The following is an 8145-nucleotide window of genomic DNA, read 5'->3' as shown; positions in this document are numbered from 1 at the left end:
ACTAAATAATAAATGTTGTGTTTGAAACCATCATCATATGAAGGGAATTATGACAGAAAATGTTCATTATTTAAAAAAAACAACAACTCTACTGTTTAACTCTATTGTTACGATGAATCTAAGATTATAAGTAGGATTCAAGGAATTTAAAAAAAGGGAATTATAACAGAAAATGTTCAATATTTAAAAATAACAACTCTACTGTTTAACTTTATTGTTTTGATTATAAGTAGGATTCAAGGATTTCAGGCATGTAGATACATGAGAGAGAATGAATACTGTACTCAGGTCCTGGTGACTGTAGTAAAAAAACAAAGCAACAACATATATAGACGTATGATAAGAAAAAGAACATATACACAATAGGCAGATAGGAAAATAGAGAAGATAGTCTGAGTTGGGTCATGGGTGATGATGGAAATGTTAGAGGCAAAAAAAGTAAAATAAATATACGATATTTGAGTTTTCCTGCAGGCCCTTGAATGCACCATAAAGTCTGTTTATTGTGTCTTATTTTCCAGTCCAGAACATGGTGGGCGTTAGGACCTGGAATCCAGCCTCTCCCTGCCTGTGTGCGTGTGTGTGTGTGTGTGTGTGTGTGTGTGTGTGTGTGTGTGTGTGTGTGTGTGTGTGTGTGTGTGTGTGTGTGTGTGTGTGTGTGTGTGTGTGTGTTGGGGCGGGGTTTGTTGTTGGTTGATGCATTGAGAAAGAACTTGGATCTTTTCTTTTGCTGTTCAACTGGTTGAGTGAACTGGTTGAAGTGGGAGTGCCCTGCTGCCTGACTTGCTGCCTCTGTGTGTGTGTCTCTCTGTCCTCTCAGTGTGTCTTCACCTCTCTCACTCGTCTACTCGTCAGCTTCTCCTCTCTCTCTCCTCAGAGCAGCACAAAGTCTCAGTAAGTGGCACCAAAAAACCTTTTCTTGTTTTTGACTTAGTGAGTAAAAAGTCTTGATGGTGTGTTTAGTGAGCTGCTGGTCATGTTTGAACTGGTTTAACAAAGTGTGTGTGTGTGTGTGTGTGTGTGTGTGTGTGTGTGTGTGTGTGTGTGTGTGTGTGTGTGTTTCTGTCTGTGTGTGTGTGTGTGTTGAAACATAACACTGCGTAATGTGATGTGAAGGTAGAAGTGTTTGCATGTCTTGTCTCCAGTGGAGGAAAAGTAAAAAAATAATCTATTCCTGCATTCAGACGTAACATCTAAAGTAACTAAGGATGTGAATGAATGTTTAATTAGTGACATATTGGTGAATATGAGTCACCCAATATACATATGAGTCATTATAATGTTGGGCAGGGGTGGAGGAAGTATTCAAACACTTTACTGAAGTATGTGTGAACCTGAAGTAAGTAGTACAGTAAGTGCCAATGTTAAAAAAAAAGAAAAATACTGAATAACAAGTAGCATCATGTACTTTTATTATGCTGACTGTCTACTAGTGAATTGTTATGATATTTATAATAATATATACATTGCTTTTAGATCAGGAAGTGATGCATGACAGTATAATGCACTTTATATTGTGTCTAATCTTATAAATGATGATATATCTGTATGTGAAATAGCTGCAGGGTCTTCAGAAATACAACAATCCTCTCTGAAATGTTGTGAAATATAAATATAAAGTGGTAGAAAATGTTTAAGTCCGGCTCAAAGTACAAATACTTGGTGTAAAAAATACTGAATTACAAGTAAAATGTACTTTTCTAACTAAATATATTCATTTTATAGAATGGCCCCTTGCAAAGCGGTATAATATATATAGTAATATATATGTTGCATGGCAGTATAATGTAGAGCTGCACTTTATATTCAGTCTAATCTTATAAACTGATGATATATCTATGTGTAAAATAACTGCTGAGTCATCAAAAGTAGAATAATTCTCTCTAAAATGTTGTGAAATAGAAAAATAAAGTGGCAGAAAATGTTTAACTCCAACTCAAAGTACAACTACATTAATAATACTGAATTTAACCCTTTATTGGGCAAATAATTATATTTGGTAACTTCTGTCAATATCCCAAAATATCATTCCTTCCTTCCTTCCTTCCTTCTTTCCTTCCTTCCTTTCCTTCCTCCCTGCCTTCTTTCTTCCCTTCCTCTTTTCCTTTCTCCCTCCCTCGTTCCTTATTTCCTCCGTCCTTCCTTCCTTCCATCTGTCCTTCCTCCCTCCCTCCTTCTCTCCTCCCTTCTTTCTTTCCTTCCTCCGTCCTTCCTTCCTTCCTTTCCTTCCTTCCATCAGTTCTTCCTCCCTCCCTCCTTCTCTCCTCCCTTCCTTCTTTCCTTCCTCCATCCCCCTTTCTTCTTCCTTTCCTTCCTTCCATCTGTTCTTCCTCCCTCCCTCCTTCTCTCCTCCCTTCCTTCTTTCCTTCCTCCATCCCCCTTTCTTCTTCCTTTCCTTCCTTCCTTCTTCCTTCTTCCTTTCCTTCCTCCCTCCCTCCTTCTCTTTCTTTTCTCCCCCCTACCTTCCCTCCTTCCTTCTTTCTCTTTCCTCCGTCCTTCCTTCCTTTCCTTCCTCCATCCTTCCTTCCGTCCTCCCTTCCTTCCTCCCTTCCTTTCAATGAGTGTCCTATAAAGGGTTAAACAAGTAAAATGTACTTTTATAGGTAAATATATTCATCATGCAGAATGGCCCCTTGCAAAGTGTTATAATATATATAATAATATAACATATATGTTGCTTTTAGATCAGGAAGTGATGCACTAAAGTATGCAGGGCTGCACTTTATATTCAGTTTAATCTGTAATAACTATGTAATCTTATAACCTGATGATATATCTGTATGTAAATGAGCTGCAGAGCTGTCAGAAGTACAATAACCCTCTATGAAATGTTGTGAAATAGAAAAATCAAGTGACAGAAAATGTTTAACTTCATCTCAAAGTACAACTATCTAAACTTAGTACTTTAGTAGAGTGTTTGAATAAATGGATTTAGTTACTTTTCATATGACTAAATGGATGTTAATGCTGTTGTGAGTCTGTGTGCAGGTTAAAACGATCGGTCAACATCCACAGTCTTTGTTTTTTCCATCAAATAACTTTAAAGTCATAATAGTAATCTCACTCCAAGCTGCATGATCGTGTCAAAACCAGTCTATTTTGCATCATCTTGTTCATATTCTTTATTTCTGCTGTAATATCTGCTCTAATATTTTAGATGTCTGGTGCAAAGGATTCACACATTAATCCCCAAAAATTCAGCTTTTGAAAAGTTTGGGAAGTTTCTTTAAAGTTCTGTGAGTTTGAAAACTGCTGCATCAGCTATTTAATTACAACATTAGTCATAATTTACCTTGTCAGTCCCTCGACTACATTATTTGAAGTACTTCAATTCAATCCAATGAACTCTATAGTCTGTAAAATGACATTATCAGAACACTTATATATAGTATAACAAAAAATCTAACTTCAAAATATCTGAAAAACTGCACCTGAAGAAAAAATATTCAGTTTACTATCACAGAAGACAAAATAAACCAGAAAATATTCACATTTAAAAAGGTGACATCAGAGAGTTTGGATATTTTATTCTTAAAAAATGACTAAATATTTGATGAATTGACTAAATGCTGCAGCTCTGGCTAGTCTTTGTTATTATTTTTTAAATGTTGTGCATCACAGTGTGTGTTCATTAAACTCTGCATCTTTGTGTTCATTAATTATATATAATGATATCATTATTGATTGATGATTATAAATAAAATGAATGACTTTGACTTTACAGATGGAGCTTGTTTATCTTATATGTGTAATGATCATTTATCACTGCTGTTCTCACTTTGTTCCTCTTTATCCGACAGACAGCAAAAATGTTTCTGGCAAAGAATTTGATCGGAGGGCTCATCAACATCGTGAGGTGAGCACACAGAGCGAGGCTAACAGTTACCCTCTGTTTCCAGTCTTTGTGCTAAGCTAGGCTAACAGTTTCCCTCCAGTCTTTGTGCTAAGCTAGGCTAACAATTTCCCTCTGTTTCCAGTCTTTGTGCTAAGCTAGGCTAACAGTTACCCTCTGTTTCCAGTCTTTGTGCTAAGCTAGGCTAGCAGTTTCCCTCCAGTCTTTGTGCTAAGCTAGGCTAACAGTTTCCCTCTGTTTCCAGTCTTTGTGCTAAATGAGGCTAAGTTGCCCTTTGAACAGTCTATGTTTGATGTGCTAAGCTAGGCTAACAGTTTCCCTCTGATTCCAGTCTTTGTGCTAAGCTAGGCTAACAGTCTCCCTTTGGTTCCCATGTTTGTGCTAAGCGAGGCTAACAGTTTCCCTCCGTTTCCAGTCTTTGTGCTAAGCTAGGCTAACAGTTTCCCTCTGTTTCCAGTCTTTGTGCTAAGCTAGGCTAACCGTTTGACTCATCTTGTGTTTTATTTTTATTTACAGCAACATCGACCCTGCTCAGTTTGTTCCTTCAGACCCTGTAAGTATAAAATCACTCATAGTATTGATCAGGACATACTACTCTACTTCATACTGTATATTTATTTAAATATATATTTTTATATATGTGTATATTTATATATGTTTCACATTATTTGACTCACTTTTGAAAAACTGGGTCAAATCAAGACACTGTTGATCTTTTACGAAACAACTTGATATGAATTGGAAATATTTCAAGATGTCATTAATCCATTGAAAAATGTCTTCATTAAAATTAAACTTAATAACATTTAAATAGCAGGATTTAATTATAATGATATAAATCATACATCAATGAGCTGACTTGAGTTTGGCCTATCAAGTCATTTTAAATGCTCAATGCAACTTGATTTTCAACATATGAGAGCATGGAAGAAGGTTTAATACAGTTATTTTTTTCTTAATTTAAGTCATAACAAATAATCAGTACATGAGTCTGTGTCTGTGTCATCATACTAATTGAAAAACTCAGTAAATTAGGTTTAATTCAGTTACTGTGAGTCAAATTTCTCCCAGTGGAAGATTTCATGAGCAAACAAACGCTGAATTTCTAACTGAGGAATGCAACCTAACACTGGCTCTTCTGTGTGTCTCTGTGTGTGTGTGTGTGTGTGTGTGTGTGTGTGTGTGTGTGTGTGTGTGTGTGTGTTTTCAGCCTCCTCCTCGCAGACCGGTGAACTTTGCCGAAGCTCACGAGAGCGAAGAGGAGCAAAAGTTTCGGAAGGTTTTCAAGCAGCTGGCCGGAGATGTAAGTCCACAACAAGCAATCAATCAATCAATCAATCAATCGATCAATGAAACTGTATTTGTACGGCACTTCTGATCGTGGAGACATTTTAATCTTTCATGATCTAATATCGTCACATCGCTCACACTTGTATTAGGTTTCATTATTATCTCATCAACGTGATATCTCAGAAGCATTTCTTCAAATTTGGCACAACATCCACTTGGACATAAGCATGAACCGATCAGATTTTGGCGGTCAAAGGTCACAGTGACATCATATCCGAATCGATTGAACCGATTCATTTAAAAACGTCAGATGTCAACTTCACTGTGAGATCATAATGTTCAACTAAAAGACTTATCAGGCTATAATTTAGTAAAGGAAGAGGAGATTGTGACCGTATTTCACATTGACTGAGTTTCTCTGCAGCAACATCCACGTCTGAATCATCATCGGCTTCAACTTCCTGTCCTATCACAATAAGATTTATTGGACAAACATTCGAACTCATACAAGGAAAACACACTTAATACCATTTTTATTAAATTCTTTCAAAGTCTTCCCAACAAATATTATACGAGTCTAGACAAACATGCATCTCCACTGTTTGGTGGAGGCTTATAATCATGAAGTTGTGTTTCTAGTTTTATAATTGTGATGCATTTTAACAGACTGAGTATATAATCTGCTGCAGGACTCTTGAAGATAGACTAAATAATACATTGAGTTGCGAAAATAAAAACTTTATAATAAACCTTTTTAATTTGTGTTTGTCCAATTATAAATAAATAAATAAATAAATACTATAATTTTAGTTTTTTCAGACTTTGGGAGTGACTAGATTATTTAAAACTATGACTAAATTGGTCACAACTGTTAACGAGGACTCTCAAGCAGCAACATCTTTTAAAACTGGAGTAAATAAAAGTTGAGTGTTTGAGGAATGGCAGCTATGGACTAGATCCCATCTGAGAGAAGACAAAAACCAACCACCATGTCAACAAGTCATTATGGTGTAATTATAGAAAAAGACCAAAGCCTGTGTGGTTTGTACTGAGGCCGGAAGTCATGTGACCGTCAGAAGTCACGTGACCGTCAGACAGTAAACCAGCAGCAGATGTTTGTTTACAGTGTTCACAGCTCGGCCTGCAGCTTCAAACTCACACAATCACTGACATTCACCGACTTCTTCAACCACACAGACCGTTTAGTTCCTCTTAGTTTGATTTAATTATGCAGGTTAAAATAGTTTTGGGTGGGTTTTAATAATTTGGACTACTTGGACTCTTTTAGACACAAGTGAAAAGTCTGTCTATAGTCTAATAACTCTGAGTTCAGCCCGACTGATCACCTTTAACCCTTTATTGGGCAAATAATTATATTTGGTAACTTCTGTAAATATCCCAAAATATCCTTCCTTCCTACCTTCCTTCCTTCCTACCTTCCTTCCTTCCTTCCTTCCTTCCTTTCCTTCCTTCTTCCTTCCTTCCATCCTCCTTCCTTCCGTTTTCCCCCCTTCCTTCCTTTTTCCTCCCTTCCATCATTCCTTCTTTCCTTCCTTCCTCCCTCCCTCTCTCCTACCTTCCTTCCTTCCTCCTTTCCTTCCTTCCTTCTTCCTTCCTTCCATCCTCCTTCCTTCCTTTCCTTCCTTCCTCTTTTCCTTTCTCCCTCCCTCGTTCCTTCTTTCCTCCCCCCTACCTTCCTTCCTTCCATGCTTCCTTCCTTCCTTCCTTCCTTCCTTTAAGAGTATTTCTATTATATCAGCATAAACTGAAATCATGGATATGTGCAGTGTGTGTTACAACTTTTCCTTCAGGTCTTTCTTCTGTCTGTCATTCCTGCTTTTTCACCTGATCCTTTCATGTCTCACCCCACCTGTCTACCTGCTGCCGTCCACATTCCTAACTCCACCCTCCAACCGGTTTACGTTTCCTCTCTTTGTCCGGTTCTCCGTCTCACCAGACCGGTTCTGTAGCTTCTCACAGGTCTCTTTCATACCTGCTCTCAAGGAGTCAATTTAAAGATGAAGGCAGGGAGGTAAATCAGAGAGAGTCTTATCTTATCTAACAGCAGCTGGTAAACAATGAAGTGTTGCTATAGTGGAAACATCTGGTGAAGAGTTCAGCTACTTCTCTTCATCTGCTTTCACTCCGAGAACATTTAAACTATCGCTGTGTCTCAAATCCCATTTTCAACAGGATCCAGTTGTGAATGAATGGAGGCCAATGGAGCTGTAGCCCCAAAATTAACTTTTATGGGGTAAAACATTAAATCTATAGGCAAGGCAGCTATATTTAACTCAATGTGCTTTATATAAAACACACGTTTAACAGTACGAATTGGAAATAAAAAACATAAAAACATGCAATTTGAGAAATAAAAATAAAACCCAATAATAGTAAAAACATGGAAAACGGAGTCTAAAATGGAGTCTAAAGGGCATTAGTGTTTATTCATTTCTATTCTGATATATAATCGATACTATATTTGCAAAAACTAAAATAATGTCTAGAAGTACTGTATGTGTAAATTATTATTTTAGTTCACGTTCATTGAGGACTGCCTCACCAGCTCCCTCTATAGGTGAATTACTCCTATTGGAGTTTATAGGAAGTGAAAAGGCTCTTCTGTTTAGTTTGTTTCTTATTTCTTTCTTTCTTTCTTTCTTTCTTTCTTTCTTTCTAATGTCCATAGTTCCACACTCAACTTTTTGACTGTTCCAGGATGTTTCCATGCATGTTTCCATACAATAATAATTTAGTCCTACCATTGAAAACACATTATGTGACTACTAGTCTACTATAAAACTACATTAAGTATTATGGAGAGAGTTGGAGGAAACAGGAAGTCTTCCTACGCTCACCTAATAACAACATGGAGGTTAAAACAGAGAGCAAACCCCTCTGAGAATCAGTCCTAGAAAACAAAACACTGAACAAACATCAGCTTCAGATGGACTAACATTACCTCACCTCAGCCAGGAAGCTCCATAAAACCAGCCACAGTG

At 37.2% G+C, this 8145-nt stretch overlaps 1 pseudogene; it reads left to right on the top strand.

Moving 5' to 3' along the window:
• The first annotated feature begins 744 nt into the window (after nucleotides 1–744).
• Nucleotides 745–8145, top strand: part of LOC128359981 (calpain small subunit 2-like) — a 23437-nt pseudogene continuing 16036 nt past the window's right edge.

Source organism: Scomber japonicus, chromosome 6, assembly GCF_027409825.1.
Source record: "Scomber japonicus isolate fScoJap1 chromosome 6, fScoJap1.pri, whole genome shotgun sequence".
Classification (NCBI taxonomy): domain Eukaryota; kingdom Metazoa; phylum Chordata; class Actinopteri; order Scombriformes; family Scombridae; genus Scomber; species Scomber japonicus.
The sequence above is the reverse complement of the archived record's forward strand: the minus strand, read 5'-3'. Positions and strand labels throughout refer to the sequence as shown.